General features: G+C 38.1%; 1 long non-coding RNA gene across 2 annotated transcripts; it reads right to left on the reverse strand.

Annotated features, from left to right (window-relative positions):
* Nucleotides 1-6143: 6143 nt before the first annotated feature.
* LOC117488162 lies at nt 6144-8981 on the reverse strand. Of its 2 annotated transcripts, XR_004556507.1 has the most exons (4): nt 8906-8981; nt 6877-6924; nt 6399-6554; nt 6144-6208 (listed from the first exon to the last, which is right to left on the reverse strand). It is a non-coding gene; the product is annotated as an uncharacterized LOC117488162 (long non-coding RNA). The 2 variants fall into 2 exon arrangements; XR_004556506.1 differs by lacking the exon at nt 8906-8981 and having other exon boundaries at nt 6877-7101.
* Nucleotides 8982-20740: the final 11759 nt, after the last annotated feature.

A 20740-nucleotide genomic window follows, 5' to 3' on the forward strand; every position in this document is an offset into this window, starting at 1 on the left:
CCTTGGACGGCAAATTAACCCCTGTTAGAGCCACCTTGTCAGCTCAACACAAAGGAGGAAAAGGCTTGATATTTTAAACACATTACGTCCTAATGCTGCACATCCCCACCCCCTTTTTGGGTTTTCAAAGAACATTTACTCTTTTACCAGCTAAAGACCTTCAGAAAAACACTTAATTTTAATAGAGAAATATAGGTTTTTGCATTGTTTTCATGCACTAATTTGCCATCTTGTTTCCTTTATCGTCAGGAAAAGTGCTTTTATAGGATTGACCAATCTCAGGCTGTTTCCCATGTGTGTTAAAGTGATCAAGGTAATCACAGGAGAACATACCTACACGGGAAACATGTTTTATCCCTGTGGATGTGAACGAAGGAGCACTTCTGATGGATTACAGGCCTACCAGGGCTTATGGGACATCAGATCAATGAGAAAACATCAGCTCCCCTCTAATACCACTAATGTCTTTAGCTGTGCCAGGAACCCGGGTCAAATGTTAACGCAGCACTTGATTCTTGAGATGGTTTCAGCTTTAAAATAATTGAAGGACGGCTCAAACTTTTAAGGCTTTTAGGAGTGTCTTATTATAGAAACTTTTCTCTTGGCCCTTCTATAGTGTGTCCCGAGCACACTCTATCCGACCCCGAGGTTCAGATCGTTTTCACATGCAGACTTAAGGATATATGGGCTTCCAGCCGAAGACGCTTCCATAGAGGAATCGCGTGAGAAAGAAGTACACTCAAGGTAGCAGCTGACTGCCGTGGAGAGTGCACTGCCCCCCGAGGTCAAAGCACTTCTGTCATATTAGCTTATACGCAGGGTCCATATTTTTCAATAAATCATGCTCCTGAAGGGTAGCTGGAAGCACACGGCTATTAGCCGCAGTGAGGCCTGCCTGTGGGCTTCCTCCTGCGGCTGTGCTACACCTAATGAGGAAGGGTCTCATTTCCAGATTAGAAAACAAGTATCATCAATTTCCAACACTTTGATTTAATCCTCAATAGCATTTTATAAAAGTTTAAATCTACTGAAAGAGATTGCATGTTTTTAATCCTTTTTATTGAGCAAAATTCCAAAGTAAGAGGCCAATGTTTATTTGAAAAGTGTTTGATTTAAAGAAAAAATATGTATTAATGTTTACGTTATCTTTTGAATAGGATGTAAAATTAATTGACTTGGATATTTACATTTGATGTTACTTATAGTATAGAAATATTGTATGTTTCATTTCTATCTTTTTTTGAAAGCTTCACTTATCTTGAAAATGTACTTGTATAATACACCATTTAATCATTAAATAAAGTCTAATATATAAAGTAAAATAAAAGCCTTCACTGCTATCACAAATACCTTAATCAATTATTATAATCCTATAATAAAACAAATATTGTGGTATACGTTTACGTTTTGATGCTACTAGTAATAGTGTACTTGTAATAGAGTATTTCCACTCTGTTGTGCTCTACTTTAACTGAAGTAAAACATTTGAGTACTCTGAAACGTATACGTTTTCCCCGTCCCCCCTCTTTGCAATGAAGACATTAACAGAAATCTGCTTTATGTCCACTTCTTGTCTTTTATTAGAATGAGGGTCGATATGAAGTCCCCTCGTAGTCTGGGGGCCATCTGATCTGATTAAACATACATGCAGAGGGGAGGGCGGGAACACAGCGGCAGGGCGGATGAGAGTCCACTTTAATGTCTGCCTGCAGGACACATCAGTGTTTTCACTCCTCTTGTCACGCGAGTCCTCCGCTCGTCCCGCAGCTCCGTAATCTCCGGGTTTCGTTTCGGTCCGTAAAAGCATCTTTTTATTTGTGTAACTCCTTACTCGCGACACTTTTGCAGTTTGAAGGCCTACAAATAAAATGTACAAAGTATAAAAAGTTTGGAGCCGACATGTTTACTCGAATGTATAATTAATGGGATATTTAGATGATATATGATGTTAATATATAAATAGGCTACGCGTAATTATTGCTATTGGCTGAAAGGTCTACGTTAAAGTAGACTTATAACCTCTAATCTTCAAAAAACGAATTTAAAGTTTTTGGGAAGAGTAGGCCTATTTTGCTTTAAAAAAAACATATTTGTTTTAGCCTGTTAACGTTTTTTTTCCTTTTTTATGCCCAGTTCGTTTTTCAGGAATAACATCCATTTTCGATTACTCTTTAAATACGTTGAACCGATATGTTGAGGCTTTACGTTAATTTAAAACAACTTGTGTTTCAAACTTGAAATGTGTTTCAAACTTGAATTTTTGGCTACAGCTTAAAGAAGACATACATATTTCTACTTGAGGCAAAGAAGCCCTACCTAAATAGGGTCATCACTGTTTCTAGGTTTCCTTTCCAAACTTTAGATATAGTATGCTCTCCGTGTAAAATGTTAAAATGGAGTGTACGGCGGAGCTGAACCCTGTTAAAATAGCAAATAAACTGAAACAGATTAACTTTTAAACTTGACAAAGAAAATAACCACTTATAAATGACACTGTTTGTGATTTACACTGTTGGGGAAAACACGTTACGGTAATAGATTCTTTTTTTGAAAAACTTTGCTTGACTTTGTAAATAAACACGTTTCTTGGCAGAGAAAATCATCGCACAGTTGGCAAACAAAATATTTAGACACGTGTAATTTTGGAAATTACTTAACATTTAATTATATTCTCAGTCCTAAAGCAGTTTACGCACTTGTTTGTCACCTACCTTCTGTTGTAGGCTACTAATGCTCAGTGGATTTCAGTTAGTTTTTTCCCATGAGCGGTTATTTTATTTGGAAAATTAATTTTGAAACTACTGCTTTTTGATCAAGAAAAAATATGTTTTAATTATGATATATATATATATATATATATATATATTTTGGTATATTTAAATGGATGTTCACCCCCATGTCCTTAGGATGTGTAAAGTCATCCTTCCTCGTTAAATTAAGTCAAGAAGCTGTTCATGAAAATAGAAAAACATTATTGTATCAGTGATACAATAAGTGTTTTTCTATTTTCATGAATTGGTATGTAACTCAGATGATGGAAGAGTGATACAGTATCACTCTTCCATCATCTGAGTTACATACCAATGCTCTCCCTTTTTAACACTAACTATAATTATATCAAATCATGGCAAACATATCCACTATTTTGCCACATTTTAATATATTACATTTGAAATATAATCAGAATGTGTCCAACATACAATATACAGAATATGATTAATGCTTTAAATGTGATGAATTATGACTTGGTCCTACATCCAATGTGTTTCTGCTTAGAACAAAAAGAACAAACACCTAAATGAGAGGGATTTCTTGAAACGCACACCTCTAGTTTAAAAGTTATGTGCTAATAATTTTGGATGGTGTGACATGAGAGAAACGGGCTAATTTGAAGCTGTTTCAGAGGGAGGCAGTGAGGGAGGTCACCACAGCGCCTGAAGCTGCTTTCAACTGGGAGGCCAAAAACTCACCATATTGTAATTTTCTGTTTAAGTTCAGTGTGTGGAAACATAGAAGAGGCCACTTTCATCTGCCGCCTGTACGTGATTATTGTTACTCTGCTTTATATCACTTTATGGAGACGGACTAAGACATTTCCAGATTGAGAAAGACATCATAGCGTCAGTATTTGAAAGTTGAAATTAGTTGTATTTGTTCCTGCGTAATGAACATTTACAGCTGGAAATCATTAATACAAACACAGTGAGTTCAAAGGACGTGCAACAACACCAAATGCACACTTCTAAAATCCAAGACTAGAAATAGTTCCATAAAACAAACCTTATTTAGTTGTCTGTAACAGTAAAACACTATTGTACACCTACACTCAAAGAAATGATATGTTAGATTTACTTAATCTAGTTATGTCAACCGGCTGCACGTAACAAGGCTAAGTAAATAGGAAACAGACTAGTAAACTAATATTTACTTCTTGCATTTAAGTAAATCTTACCAAAGCATCTTAATTAAATGCTACATCATACAGTTATGTTGTATTTGCTTAACACAGTTATGTTGAATTTACTTAAATTGTTGTTTTTACTTAACACAATTATGTTGCATTTACTTAAAGTTTGCACTGATTTACCTAACACAGTTAGGTTGTAATTACTTAACACAAATTAGTTCCATTTATGTTGTAGGATTGTGTTATTTGCACTTAACATCATTTAATCCAAATTGCTCTATCAATATAAGTAATTCAAATGACTCCAACTCAGTAATTTGTATTCCGCTCACTTTATTTTAAATGTTCATTTTACACTTATAACATTGCATTTTGCAAACAACCATCTGAATTGCCACAACAATTCAACAACAAAAAAACACTTAACTCCAACAGCCCATTTGTGGTAGGTGCACATATTAGAATTTTAAAGCTCTTTGCGTAAAAAACCCATGACAGCTGCTGAACTTGACAGTGATGAGAAACACGAGTGACTCAAGAAGTTAACATGTGGGCTGAAAAGCTACAATAATGACTTATTATCTGAACATTTTATAAAATGCAACTTTACTATGAAGTATGGTGTTTTTATGTCTTTCCAAACACTTAGATGAAACGCATCACATAATATTGCTCAAGCACATAATGTGTTACAGTAGATCTTTGCCTCTGTTATACACATGAACATATGTCTTGAACTTTCAAAAGCAGAAATACAATTGTGAGTGTGTGTGTGTGTGTGTGTGTGTGTGTGTGTGTGTGTGTGTGTGTGTGTGTGTGTGTGTGTGTGTGTGTGTGTGTGTGTGTGTGTGTGTGTGTGTGTGTGTGAGAATGTACCGAGATGGAAATGAACTGGACGTTATCTCTGTCACAGTATTTTGTCCTTGGGATTACTCTTGTAATCTGTTTTTCAGAACCTGCACCTTGGTTGACAGTCTGTTGCCATCCAACCCCATCAATACTTTTTGAATGAATTCAAATGTATGTTTCAGGTCCTTGGGGTAGCTCAGATTGAGGCTGTAAATCAGTCCAAGCAATACTGCCCATCCATTTGCCAAGTATTTCAGCTCTCGCAGCACTCCAACACCCTCGATGATGGTCCATCATCCAACATCCGCAAGTGGTTCCCCGGGTTCTGCTCCTTCGTGTTTCACGAGATAGAGTCCCAATACCATTGGCTCCATTTGGGTTGTTGCAAGTTCAACATCCTAAAGTGGGATTAGAACATAGTATTCATGATTATCAGTATGAGAACCCTGACACACATCATTTTATAATATGAAACAAATGAGCAAATCCTTTTATTGGATCCATTGTAAATAAATACATGTAGTTGTAAATGTACATGAACAATATAACCAAAGTAGCAGCAAATACTTTGAATAAAAAACAAATTCAATTATTTTTTATTTAAAGAGGACATATTATGCAAATGTTCAGGTTCAAATTAGTATGGAGTGTCTCTACTTTAAAGAGTCCTCTCCTGCTGATGTTCAGGTGTATATCAGTATGTAGTGTCTCTACTTTAAAGAGTCCTCTCCTGCTGATGTTCAGGTGTATATCAGTATGTAGTGTCTCTACTTTAAAGAGTCCTCTCCTGCTGATGTTCAGGTGTATATCAGTATGTAGTGTCTCTACTTTAAAGAGTCCTCTCCTGCTGATGTTCAGGTGTAATATCAGTATGTAGTGTCTCTACTTTAAAGAGTCCTCTCCTGCTGATGTTCAGGTGTATATCAGTATGTAGTGTCTCTACTTTAAAGAGTCCTCTCCTGCTGATGTTCAGGTGTATATCAGTATGTAGTGTCTCTACTTTAAAGAGTCCTCTCCTGCTGATGCTCAGGTGTATATCAGTATGTAGTGTCTCTACTTTAAAGAGTCCTCTCCTGCTGATGTTCAGGTGTATATATATATCTATATATCTATATATATATATATATATATATATATATATACTCCTGCTGATGTTCAGGTGTATATATATATATCTATATATCTATATATATATATATATATATATATATATATATATATATATATATATATATATATATATATATATATATATATATATATATATATATATATATATATATATATATCTATATATATATATATATATATATCTATATATCTATATATATATATATATCTATATATCTATATATCTATATATATATATATATATATATCTATATATCTTTCATTCAAGTAGACGCAGAGCGCTTTAAGGACACAGTCCCGTCGTGTTTCAACTGTGGGATCCTGAGGGACAAACACATTTTCAAAATCTTCACACAAGAATACTGATTATGCTTGTGTGCTGATTTTTGGCAAGTCAAAGAAGGGGGTCAGAGAGGTTAAAATATATTTATATGAGAGGGACAACGAGAGAGAGATAAAGAGAATATGGTGTTGCAGTGCCCAAACTACACAATTTATTACAACTACATACCTTGTCCATGGCTGCCATGATCAGGCCCAAATTGCGTCCTGCTGTTCCCCCCTTCTTTTTGAAAACCTTCATCAACTGAGACGAATGGCGATCCAGTTGAGACATGAAGGTAGGCAGCAGCGGAACGGTGGTGATGCGGGTGAATTCTGCGTTTACCTGCAACACATTGTGATACAGGTTCAAATGTTTTGTTTAAAGCTAATAATATCCATCAAGTGTCATAGCAGAAAGGACAGGACATCTACTGGTGTAAACCAAACAAAGAATTTCAGCTGAGGTTCTTTTCTTATACATGTGCATCTATTAAAATAGCTCTGCACTTAATACAGGTAAAGATTCAACATGACATCTACTTAAATGTGTTTTAAGAGCATTCCATGTTTTGAAAGAGCATGGGCATTCATAGTATGTGCATGGATATGGGTGTCTCTGACCAAAATGGCCGTGTTTTAATTTATAGTGCTTCAGTAATTGGTACCTTGTAGATTGAGTCTCAGTACACTGTTTGCATCTCCACATTCAAAACCTAGAGAAAAAGAGAAATGTGTTAATGATCCAAATGTATTGTAAATAACAACTATTATTGCAGCCATTAACATAATTCAGGGTGTGAGGTGCAGGATATAGCAACCCATTACTGGATCTTAAGCAGTGGTGGAAAAAGTACTCAGATCCTGTACTAAAGTAAAAGTATAAATACTCCATTACTTGCTATAGTCCCAAATTCAAAATAATACTTAAGGTAAAGTTCCAAAGTGTTATTAGCCAAATATAATAAAGTATCAAAAGAAAAAGTACTTTGTGCAGAAAGCCTTTTGTAAAAGGGTTGCATCATAGAATAAAAATGAATGTTCTTATAATAAAAAATCTACATATATACAAGATTTTTTTAATGTTGTGATTTGTTAATATAGAGCAGTGGTTCTCAACTGGTGGGTCGCGACCCAAAAGTGGGTCGCGGACCCGTTTCGAGTGGGTCGCGGATGTGTGAGTGAAGAAAAAAAAGTTGAAAAAAAAAATTGGAATTTTTTTTTTTTGGGGGAAAAGTCAAACTTTTATTTTGAAGGCCCGATTTTCTTCTCAGAGTGTACCAGAATGCGTAGTTTATGTTAGTATTTCTAAAAATCTCCTGGGGGAGAATCCCCCCAGACCCCCCTGCTGGGTTGGGTTTCAGCATGTGTGCCTTTTTATATAGTTCAGCTTTGATTCCATCATCTCATTAAACCTTTTTTAAAAGCATACTTTAGTTCTGTGAAGGGATATATGCACTGTACTTCACTTTTATTAATATTGTATGCTCAAAAGCGTATATATTACAGCACGATTTTTTGTTGAATAGATTTGAGTGCTTCAAAATGTTGGGTCGCGATGTATTGACCAAGTAAAAAGTGGGTCCCGAGGCCTGACCAGTTGAGAACCACTGATATAGAGCATATTTTGGAAAGAACCGAGTAAATTAGTAGTACATGTATATGAATATAAACATTATCTAAAAAGGTAACTACAAGTGTCAAATAAATGTAGTGTTGTAAAAGTACAATATTTCCCACTGAAATGTAATTGAGTAGAATTACAGAGTAGCAGAACATGGAAATACTTTTCCACGATAAATAACTGTTTAAACACAAGCAGTTGCCACGGCAGGTAAGTGGCAACTGCCACACACATTCGCTTGGCTCGGCACCCAGAGTAACACCCCTTCAGCAGCCGCAGTTGTCTCAGCAAATAGTGGCATCTGCGGCTGAAGTACCTGCCACTATTTAATCTTGCTCTCTCTCTCTGATTATTATAAAGAAACACGTTTTCGGGTGAATTACGTGTCTATTTAAGAGCTGTCTTAATGGAAGATGTGCTTGTTGAGTGTGTTCCTGTACATGCTTTAAATAATTCACACTTTGATATTCCTGGCCGACATAATTAACGTAACGACCAGGCACGGCTCCGCCTGACGCAACAGTACAGTGCACAGATGGGATTTTTATTTCTTCCAAATAAGCTTTACAATTGAACAAAAAAACCTCCCTCAGGGCGTTACACTTGATGAAGTTATTTTTAATAGACTTAGAAGACCTTAACCGACTATGACCTTTTTGGCACTGGAGATGTTTGCAACCAGGCTCTCAAATCTTTAAATCAAGCACATTTAAAAAAAAAAAAATTTAAAAAAGGAGGGAAAAAAACGTGTCCACTTACTTTTGGTAAGAGCTAACATTACTATTATAACCACATCAAGCTAAAATCATTAAATACATAACGATTGACTTATACAGACAAAGCTTGAAATGTCACCTCTTTTGTGACATATTCTAACACTTTTAAGTGCAAGGGAACATAATTAAAAAGTGACCGTTAAGCTAGCTGTTAGCTAGCTGTTAGCTAGGCTGCACCGCTTTTCAAATCTATCATCAAAGTATACAGTTGGTAGCAGGGAAATCAAAAATACACATCAACTTTTGTATTTCAGGGACCGTTTGTGTTTAATATATGTTAATATTTAAGAAACTTACCATAACATCGCAGGATGGCACAGGAAAGGGAAAAAATGCGGTTCTGTCATCTCACAGTCACAGGATTCAAATGACAAATGTCCCCGGTCTTACAGCGCATGTGCTGAGAAAGTACGGCAAGCACTTTGGGACAATCAGTGCGTTTTAAATAACTTTACCATTTAAATACAACACAACATGGTAATGTAATCCCAAAACTTTGAACTTTTACATAAATGCAATTAAAGTCTCTTGATTTAATTGTAAAAAGTGCATTTACTTAGTAGTTTCAATATAAAAAAAGCAATTAATGCAAACAACATCCATATTTCATTTCTAAGAGTGTACAGTCCGCCAGCTGAGGGCGGCAAAACTCAGTTTATACTCATCAACAAGTGGATCCATAGAGAACTGGAGTAGTGTTTGGGATTGGAGTCAGTCACTGTTATTAATGGAATTGTGAAGATATATTAATTTGTTTAAGGCCATTTCATGTTTTCTGAAGGCATGATCCAAATGCATTTATTGTAAAGATTCAAATTAGTACAACATCATCCAGTTGCATTTTTAAAATTTATAATCAGGGTTGGGAGGGATTTTTGAAAAATGTATTCAGTTACAATTACTATATATCTGTTAAACAAATGTAGTCAGTAACCTTATATTTTTATCAAAATACAAAAGTATTGTAACCATGATTACTTTTGGTTTCTTCTGGATTACCTCAATATATAATTTTATACAAATAAGTAGTGCCTTTTTTTTGTATCCTGATTACATAAGCCTGTTAAGTGTAATCCGTTACTCCCCAAGCCTGTATACGTCAAACTCTACGATCTGAAAAATAATTTGGTACTGGTAATTATGATTTTTTATTTTATTTGATAAATACAATTTTGGAAGTAACTTTGGAAGTTCAATGTACTGCCAAACAGCTCAGCCAGCTGCTCATGCACATCTGCACATGACAGATGACATATTGAACTGATTCAGTGGTTGTACCACCGTACTTTGTCACTAGATGGCAGTGTTGTGCTTTAGTCAGTGAGTTCTGTAACAGTTCAAACCACCCTCAACCTTAAAAGGGAAGTGAGACCTGGACAGGTATAGAAGCCATCATAAAGCAGGAAACATTTCAGAAGACACATGATCACAATATACGCCTTCTCATTTATTATAATCAGTGCAATGAATAAAAAATCATTGTTAAGCCAGATTTGTTTCCCGAAGGGTTGTACTGCCAAACAAACCCCAAGTGGTTTGGAGTTAATATGTCCAAAAATATAAAATGCCAGATATTGCATGACTCATGTTCTTCTTACCAAAAAGCGACCTCATTTTAGATAAAAAATGAAAGCGTTATATCCAAAAGGTAAAAGCTTGGCACCTCCATGTACTGAAGTATAGCCTGTAAAGAGCCAGAGGATATTCTCCATTCAGTATGTTTCATTATTTAAGCATTTAACTTCAACAAGTGTATTAATCTTGTAAGTAGTTTAATCTTGTAAGTAGTTTAATAATGTGCGTTTTACGTATAGGCGGCACCCTAGGCATACATTTGGAAGTCATTTCATTTCATTTCAAACCTTTATTTATTCAGGTTGTATCCCATTGAGATCATTGACCTCTTTTTCAAGGGAGACCTGCTCAAGTAGGTTCCACATGAAACATTAAAAACATAAACAGAACAACAAAAGGACATCATACAGTAGCATTACAGGGATTACAAATGACATACTATCCACATGCACAGGTACCAACAGCTTCCGATTCAGTAGCATCCAACCGAGCTTTAAAAACATTTAGTGGCAACAGATTGCTCAGTTTCCATTTTAATTGCAGACTATTCCAGGACAGTGGAGCTGCGCATCTAAATGCTATTTTCCCTAAGACAGTCCTAGCAGTTGGCACATTTAATAAAACCACAGCATGCGATCTCAGGCAGTAGCCACTTACAATTCGCCGTGAGATCAGGGAGCAGATGTAGGATGGAAGTTTCCCTAACATGGCTTTATATATAAAAATGTACCAGTGACTGAGCCTCCGTACAGTTAGTGAAGGCAGACCAGCCCTTGCATACAGGGTACAGTGATGGGTTAATGCTTTACAGTTTGTCACAAGTTTGTTTGAAGTGCAGCAATCACATGAACAGTACAATTACCTTTTTGCCATTGCTTCTTTGCTTATAACTCCAGGTTTATGTGTTTCAGTGTGTTGAGATGTATCAGCGGGAACAGTGCAGCACTATTTCTTTCCCCCGCAATACACAGAGGCCATAAAGCCCTACTGCCGGCCAAAAGACAATCACTGGGAGGCTCATTAATAGATAATTGAATGGAGGAACATGGAAAGCCTCATCTATCAGGAAGATTGTGTGAGCTGCGACAGAACAAAATTACTTTACCTGAGATTATCTTATCCTCAAAGTCAGAGACATTTGACGTTAGAGATGAGGGGCATACACGTCTTCAAATAATGGACTTCATCAGATGGATGAAGCCATGTCATGATGGTTAATATATTCAAAGGTAAATATGCTTCTGGTTTAACCGCCTTCATCCAGCTCTCCTGTAGTGCAGGATTTTGTCCTGTGATTCACTGTAGGCAGAACATGGACTCCTTGTGTCTGCTCCTCATAGTTTTGACCCCCTTCTGTATTAGCGATGACAAAAATATGGACAACGGTAAAGTCAGAATATGTTCATTTTGAGAAATTAAGCACATCTGATAGGCCAGTATCAATCCTTTATTGCACAGGATAACAGCACAGCAATATAGTTGATTAAACTTTAACACAGAAGTCAATTGAGATAACTGTTTACGGTTTGTCTTTACGTAAGAGACATCTTTTAAACAAAACCTGAGGCTTTAATTCTCTTTTTTTTTTTTTTAAAACAAGACTTTACTTTTTTACATAAAAAGCACACTTTCTCTAAACATCTTTAGATTATATAATTGATTGCCAGTTTAATTCGACGTGCTTCGCATCTGGAATAAAAAATGATATAAGGCGTTTAAACTGCTGCATGTTAACAAAAACAGTTACATTTTGTGTTGTGGGCATAAATATAATCTATACCTTTTTATAAAGTACTTTCTCTATAAGGTGCCCAGTTTTATTTTTCTGGAAAATCCTCTCACTGTCAGCAGATTGAGTGTGCTCTATTGTCATGTGACCTAAGTGTGAAACTGACCATTACACCTCTTGACAGTTGAGTTATTCAGTGATGACAACTGAGCAAAATTACCTGCTGATGAAAACAGTGACATGCAATTGAAAACTTCTAGAAAAAGAAAGTTAGTGAATCTTGAGTAAGGCATTTACCCAGAATCTTATAGAATACGAGTTTATATTTTCCTAATTGTACAGCCCAGCCACGTAATGGCTCTTTAAAGTGTCTAAAAGGAGAAATTGCTTTACATTTTGAGATCTTTCAGGTCAATATTGTCCTGTCTGAGTTGGCCAAGAGCCTGTGAGAGTTACAAATTACCCAGCAGCACCATGACAGCATCAAGTGCCCGGCCCTGAGCTGTCTCTGAAATCACCAGAAGACACCAGAGTGAGCAGTTTGGTTATTAAGTGCATTTCACTCTGTGGAATTCACACCTGCCTGGGCTGAAAATGAGGACTAGCACCTGTCTCTTGCAATTACGCTCAACAGAAAACACAACGAATGCACATCGGAGGCAAAGGCTGTGTCGGGGCCCCTGTGCATAATGTACAGCTTACTTCATTACAAGGAGGCAGAGGGCTCCTTCGGATTCAGCCTATCAAAACAAATGAATCCTTCAGAGGGGCTCGGGCTGAGAAGATAGAAAAAATAATATAGCACAGCCTATCTCCTTTAGTGAAAAACACTTCCATAATGCAAATTGGTGTTACGAGGCTTTCATATTATCAATGGGATTTTCTAGAAATCAGTGTGCGGGGGGGCGTTGGCTCTGCCAGGGCGCAGTTCCTAGGAGTCTAGTTAGCGAGGTAATTTGCATTGCCTCTGTCTGTCTTCTTCAGCAGCCCAGACACAGACATGTGTTGGAACATCATTTAATACTGCAACGCAAAACATCTCACTTAACAAGACATGTATGCAGTCAGCACAGAACAAAGCAGGCTCTGCAGAATACACATCTGATATGACTCGGCTAGCATATCAAAGAAGTAATTTATGAGGAGTATAATTTTGGTTAGTCATGTATGAATGTAGAGGATGGGGGGAAAGGTGGGTAGATCTGCGGACGAAACGCTCTGGGGGGCCAAACGGCTCCGTGTGTACGTCCTATACGATCATTTCCTGATAACGATGACGCCATAGCCCCGCCTCTTCCCACCTCTGCTGCTCACCCCCGCGTCACCCGTGTCATTGCTGATGTGTTTCGCCAACAACAACAACAATGGCGGATCACAGGGTTCCTTTCGTGCTCCAGACGCAGTACTGACCATGCTACAGATGTTAGTGCAAAATCTACAGCTCCTCTAACACAACCATCAGCAACAAGTGGACATGGAGAACTACATGAATTACATGTTGCTAAATCCACCGCGGAGAATAAACAGAAGGGCAACCATGGCAACCATGCTCGGGGGGTCTTCTTCGCTGCTTTCGGTGTATTTTGTGGCGCAAGTACAGCGCCACTTACATGCCTGGCATATGTACTACAGCGGGTCGAGCGGTCTCGTGTGGACACGTGGCCTAAATCTCTTGGAGGGGATTTGTTTGCTTGGGTGTTAGGTTCAAATATCATCAATCTTTCTCCATTTTAAGCAGCTCCATGTGCTAATTCGTGCCCTTTATTGACAAACTCTTGCAAATTGGTTAAAGTTATTAATTGACCTCTAATGGTTAGGGTGGCAAGGAAGCGAGTTTTGCCAATCAATGATCCACATCTAGACTCAACATATATATTTTATGTACCAAGATATAAGACATAAGAAAAGTATGTGTGCGGCCACATTTGCTCTAAAAATATCATAAAACCCAAACAGTAAGGTTATAATAATATGAGCAAACTTAGACGAGAGCTCTTACAATTCTCCCCCCTCCCTAAAGCAGCTTCCAATTTTCTGCATTCACCTCACATACTTCATAATCCATTATTCCTCCTTGTGCCTTAATTGTATCCTATGCAGGTAAATTGGAGACTTGTCACCATACATCACTGCTGTTTCACTTTCTTATCAGCCTCCCAGGTGCTGTTATGGCTCAAAGCCTAAGTGTGCTTTGTCCCCTGCTAATGTAGAGTGTGTGTCTGCCAGACTCTGACAGTGCAGGGAGCCGCAGGTGGCGTACCTGGCGCTTACCTAAAACTTAATCAGAGCTCACTGAAACAAAAACAAAGTCTTTAGTTTCCACTCTGCATGCAGCACCCTGCGACTGTTGTTATGCACTCACTCACTCACTCACTCACTCACTGTGTCCTTTCGTCTTACTCTTATTTTAGATTATCTAAAGCAATCCTCAGTGTTCTCCAGTTGAGATTTGACTGTCGAATACTGTGCTGAATTATAGTTCAGTCTATTAAGGCTCCTTCCCTCAGTTGAGTGAGCCTCAGTCACAGCACGTACACAGAGCAGGATGAAGCATGTGCTTTGGCTGCATTCATTACAAATGTGGCCCTTTCCCCCTCAGGGTTATGCGGTTGTGTTTGTGTGCTTTGGAACGTAACTGCTGTGAAACGATCAGAAAGGGAAGTTTGTTGGAGAGAAACTCCGTCTGGAGGGAACTTTGGGATTTTAGCCTTTGCAGACCATTTACATGCACAAAAAGTTCACTACAGGAAAAGGAAAGCCACAAAAAGCTTAATAGGGCCCCTTTAAAACATTTGCTGTCTTTTGAAGATATTAACAGTACTAGCTGCAATGCTTGACTTTGTAATGACTGACCACTCTGTAGGGAGTCATTTTGAGTACATACTTAGTATTACCACAGTATGTAGTAAGTCCATTAAGGCTATGCAATCCCACTTTCAATAGCATGTTTCCCTCTTCCCTGCTGAGTCAAGCTCCTACAGTATATTCTTTACATGAATTCACAGATGACAGCAGGGCCACATTACAATTTGAAATAAAAATGTATACATACATTTAGCGCTGATAGTTCAATTTAATGCATAAAAGAGTCTTTTAATGCAATTTTAAAGCCATCATTCAATCCGTACATCACCACCTAGACCTTGACTGCTTCTTATCCACGTGCTGAATTATTTACCCTCTGATCCTGACACTGGCTGTTTGAGGGTGGCCATTATATTATGCATGAGGTAAAGAAACACATGAGGTTGCAGGGGAAACGATGACATTGTGGATAAGACGGGACAAATGCAAATCCCAATCTGTGAGCATCGAGTAGAGTTCAGTCGGTGTCGAAACAATATTACTCTTGACTCTTTTACTTTCATCAAGCGCCTTATTCTCGTCTGTTATTAGTTGACCTTTGCAGGAGCACTTAGTGAGGAGTGCAATAACAGATGGAAATAATAGTGGCTCTCCAGAGATATGAACAATATAAAGCTTTGGAATAAGCTGAAGCAACAAAGCTCTGTATCACAGGATGTACTTTCCTCAGTACTGAGAAAGACCTTAATTCTTGGATTGCACAAAGAAAAACAAGTTTCTTTACAGAGAGAATGAAAAGCTTAGAGACGTGAAAGTTTCACTGATTGACAAGTCTTTCATTAATCATCCGGAACAGTTACAGTATAGCTCTCGTCTCTTGATTCCCGCTATAATGAGAAATGGTTGATAACCAGCCTTCTGTTTTAATGCTGTCTTAAGGGGCAGCCAGAGGAAACCGACATTGGCGTTATTGACTGGCAAAGCAGAGAAACCACCTGATGACATTGCTGATAAGAGCAACACATTGTTGCCATTAACGGCCGCATTGATCAGTCTAACGAAGACAGCTGGGAGGCAGTGATACATCAACAGTTGCTGAATCAGGGGTTCCTCTCAAATACAGAAATATGGTAAAAATGGTTTATCATCAGTCAAAGCAGCTGAGCAACAAGACTTCTTTGACGGCCCGTCCACACAGCGGCTTTGGAAAAAGCTTGCCGGTGGGCGTGTCTGAAGCTCGACCAACAACAAATCACATGGATCTCCCGCCCCTGAGACACAAGCAGCGGTTTGATTGGCTAGAGCTTGTACTGGCATATGATTTGATTGGCTGACGCTTCCACCAAACGCTTCAGAAGCTTCAAAAGTTGAACATTGCTCAACTTTTGAAGCCTGAGATGCCTGGAAAGCTCCGCTCTGCTTCCCACAATGCAGTTCGGCGCAAAGTGAGGCAAAGTGACGTCACCCCATTCAAAGTGAATGGGCAGAAGCGTTGGAAGATTTTTTTAACGCTGCTGTGTGGACGTACCGTGATTGTTCACCACTTCAGCTGGGAATATCCAACCTGTCTCGCCGCTGAGCCGCTGTGTCATTTTGTGTTTTATCTTTTGTTTACAGTTATTTGTGACTCGTTCTGTTGTAATGGCTTCTACTTTACTGCAAGAGTGTATTGAAAATGCTGTGGGAGAATTTCATTTCAACTGTTGAAATGGTTCTGATTTTCTGGCCTAAGAAGCATTCTCTAAATTCACTCTAGCCAGATAATTTTCCACTCTAACCCAAAACTCTATTTCTTCAGCCCTCTTGACAATAAACCCCTTGTCTTTTTTTTTAAGGGAAACTGGGGATGTTTAGGGGGAGATACCAAGTCAAAACCATTTGCTACATAGTTGTAAACAATGGTCAATTTTGCTAGTTGTTTCACACAGAACACCGGCAGTGGTCTCTTGGGTGAAAATCACTTTTTGGCCCTTGACCCTATACTGACTCCTTTTGTAAGGAAGATTACGTTCGGAGCTATACAGTCTTATTGACTCCTTCCTTGTTGATGCATTTCCAGAACATCTCCTTGCAGCAGTTAAGAAACCTCTGGAGCTCGTGTAAATGCAGGAAGAGATAGGTGTAATTTCCTTGGACTTTAGAAAGTACAAAAACATTTCAGTAGGAAAGGAGAGGGAAGAATGTCCAACGTTGACATCACCTTTATTGGCTCTGCTTCCAGCATCTTCCACCAGGTTCTGCTGCCGATAAACAGATCTTTGTAGGTCATGATTAAGGGCCCCATCGTCTCGCCCACTCCGTCTGCTACATTTCAGCCTTCCAAGTAATGAAAGAGCTACGTTACACCGAATGCTGCACGGCCTCGGGGGGGCTTCGCTCTTACTTTCATGCATCCATTAACAACATGGCCAATGCCTTCCAGATGTCCGCTCAAACGTGTTGCTTTCTTTAGAGTCCTCAGATCAATTGCTATTGATGTTGTCATTATTCGTAAGATTTATTTACGGTTCGAGGCTCCGGAAAATGTAAATTAACTTTTTTACCTTTTCTAGTGCATAATGGCTTGTGAAAACCTGTATCTGGAGCGTATCAATATGACATTTTCAGTCGTTCAAATGCGAGATGGATGAAGATCTTATTGAATAAAGAAGGTATTATTTAGTTTAATCAAATCTTCCAGCAGATTTGTCACAGGAACACTAAGGCGCGGTCATTTTTATCTCATTACCTTTCAGCCAAAATCCCATTTCTGTCACCTTGGCTTGGGCGGAATAAGTATAAAAATTGGGTCTCAGACATCAAAAGCCTCCTGCAATAAACACAGATGTTACAAACATGGAAATTTGGCAATTCATTGAATGATTCATCACAGTGCAGGTGGAGAATTCACAGGAACTCACAGGGCAGCATGTGCATACTATTTGCGAGACTACAAAAGCTTGACAGGATTGCAATGGGGAGACGCAACAGGAACCATAAAAATACCCAACATTTTTACATAAAACTGTAACAAGATTCAAAACACAATTGTTATCTCTGCTTTCTGCCAGCGTGGGAGAAATGAGAAAATCCAGCACCAGGAATTACAGTCTAAGTCTTTGAAGGATTGCTCTTTAATATGCAATTGAAATGTAAAAAATAAGCTCTCCATGCACAGAATACAGTCCAATATGTAAGAGGTTAGCTTAGGTCAGACTTAATTAATCCCTAGGGGGAAATTTGAATTGCATGGGTAAGAATATAATAAAACCATAACTATCATTAATTACCTGACACATGCAGGATTACCATTTTTAAATGCAAATACACCCAACCTTTACAAAAGAGAGAGCAGCAGGCATTAAGAGAGCATCTCGTCCTTATCTTCTTTAGCCTCTGTATTTGCATACAGCAGCATAAAAGAGTGAACAATAGGTAAGTAAGATATTGGCCGTATTCCGCTGAAAACATTACATATTTTGAGGGAACATTGTGTGCTTTGTCTCCCTCCGTGCGGTCAAATTTAGTCAATTTTCTTGGAGCTCAAGGATATTTTCAAACTGAGAACTCGATTATATCCCAATTATTATTCTGTCTTGAAGGATGTTCTTACAGTGCAATTCAACAAAGAAAAAAACATCACTGCTTTTTGTCAGAATACACATAATGCTTCCCTCTGGACATCATTAAAGGATAGAAGTGAACATTTTAGCAGCAGCAGTTTTCACGGTGCGATTACATTGGCCCAGTGTCAAACTTATTACAGTACAATAAATGCAAAGTTTACTTCTTGAGTTGTGTAGTTTTAAAATTCCTTTAAGCAGAATAACTTGTTTCTATGGGCAAACTGTCAATAATTTTGTATTACTTTATTAATGACACTTAAGTCCTGATTTAATTTGACCTGATAAAGGTCTAAGGATGGATATGTTGCTTGTGATGATATTTTGTACAAAGGATTTGACATCCAATTGCTACATCTGTTCTTCTGTATTTCAATAGAAGATCGATAGATGTTCAAATTCTCCCCAGTATACGAAGCATATCTAGGACCTCTTGTCTATTTTGGCTTTAAACTTGATGTTTAAGTACAATCTTGAACTTAGAAGCAGCAGTTGACACAACTCTTGACATCAGGCTCCACAATGCGTTGAGCACACTTTCAAAAACATGCTGATGTTAGCATTTAGTTCAAAGCACTGCTGTGCCTTTGCGGAATTTTATGCCGCATGATTTTGAGGATTTTCTATGATATTCAATTGTCTAAATGTGTGTAGATTAAAAGTATCCCCTTACTGTTATTGCTGCATTTTTTTCAGGACAGCCATTGTTACCTTTTAGTCTTTTTTCAGTTTTCCTAGAATGGAGTGACCTAGAGTTTGTAAATTAACTTTGCTTTTATTTTTTGGGAATGTCAACTTGAGACAGTAAACTGCGTCTTGTACAAACAATATTCAATAATCAAATTCTTTGTAAAACATGAGCCAGAGCTCTTCAGATGTGTCCTGTCAAAAAGGAGGCTGTGATATCTGTCCTTCAGGGATGATGACACTTGGTGTTGAGGATGTGAAAGCAAGGATATCCACAATGGTGCACAGAATTGCTCAACATTTACATATACAATAATCAATATAATGCCTAGCAGCCAACTGTTTCATATCCCTAATCAACTTTTAGATTTTTATATATTTTAAAAACAACTTTAGTTGCAAATCCCATGCTTCCACAGCTGCCATAAATCAATGCTGCTTTCCCTCTCATACATGGATCCAAAGTGTAATCTTTTTAAATTGCATCATCCTGTGAAAGATGATGCTGAAAGTGACATTTAACAAAATATACTGAGCCGTTTACGATCACTTGCCCAAGTTAAGCGATGTGTATTTGAGACACACGAGTGAAATCGGCGTTAAATCACAAATTATGGCAGGTGAACATTTAATGACCCAGTGGTTGTTTACTAGAGCTGTGATTGATGATAGTTAAATCCTCCCACATTTAAGTCCAGTGGCTGAGTGAGCAGCGAAAACATAATTAAAACAAGAATCTCTCATGTATGAAAACGAACCACCCAGAAGTAAACATAGATTAGTTTTATGTTATTTTCTGTAATTTCCACCTTCAACCCACAAACTAAAAATATCTTGTGAAGCCCTGCTGATTTCCCCGATGGCAGAAATTCAATTTGGGGTTCAGCAGTTGTTTCAGCAGCAGTACGTTTTAATGGAAGACGGACACTCTGTGTGGTGCTGAATGAGGCGTGAAACTGCTTGTGCCGCCATCTTGTCCACGGCCACCTGGATCTCTTATATCTCAATGGGACAATCCTGGTTAAATAAAGGCACTCCATTAACTGAAACCCCAGACCTGCCCTGAGTTCTCATTAATGTAGAAATAGAACAATTGCTATATCAATATGTCTTCCGTAATCCCACCTGACTTCAGAGCTCACCACATAAACTAATTTGCAGTTATCTGAATGATGTTCGGTAGAACATTTAAATCACAGGCTCTTGTCAGCACTTTTGGGTTAACAGAGAGGCAAAATTTAATAAAAAGCCAACAGAAAACGGACGTAATGACATACTGTAAGTGGTAGTTTTAAACATTCACTTCAAATCTACAAAAACATTGTGAGGACTTGTTTTTTATTTTTATTTAACTTGCCATTTTGTTTCCACACGCTGTTTTCCTGTTGACACACAGTGGGACGCCAAATCCAGATCAGTGGGCCTGCAGGTGCTGAAACAAATCCAGTGATCAAACAACAAACAGTGTGGGCCTGCCACAGCTAGACTTAGTCAGCTGTGGCAGGATGAGGCTCTGTGTGTGGGTGACGGAGAGAAAGGGGCCCGGCAGGAACAACAGTGGGAAGCACATAAACTCTGTTCACACAGATCTCTCACAGATGACGTCTCTGATGGAGGCCACAGCGGCACATCTCTCCACGCTTTTGTTCACAGCAGAGAGTGCAGTGCTGTCATAAAAATGCTAAAAAAAAGGGGCTACTTTTGAAAGCTGAAATTAAGCTACATTGTTATAGA

Source organism: Trematomus bernacchii, unplaced genomic scaffold (assembly GCF_902827165.1).
Source record: "Trematomus bernacchii unplaced genomic scaffold, fTreBer1.1, whole genome shotgun sequence".
NCBI classification, from domain to species: domain Eukaryota; kingdom Metazoa; phylum Chordata; class Actinopteri; order Perciformes; family Nototheniidae; genus Trematomus; species Trematomus bernacchii.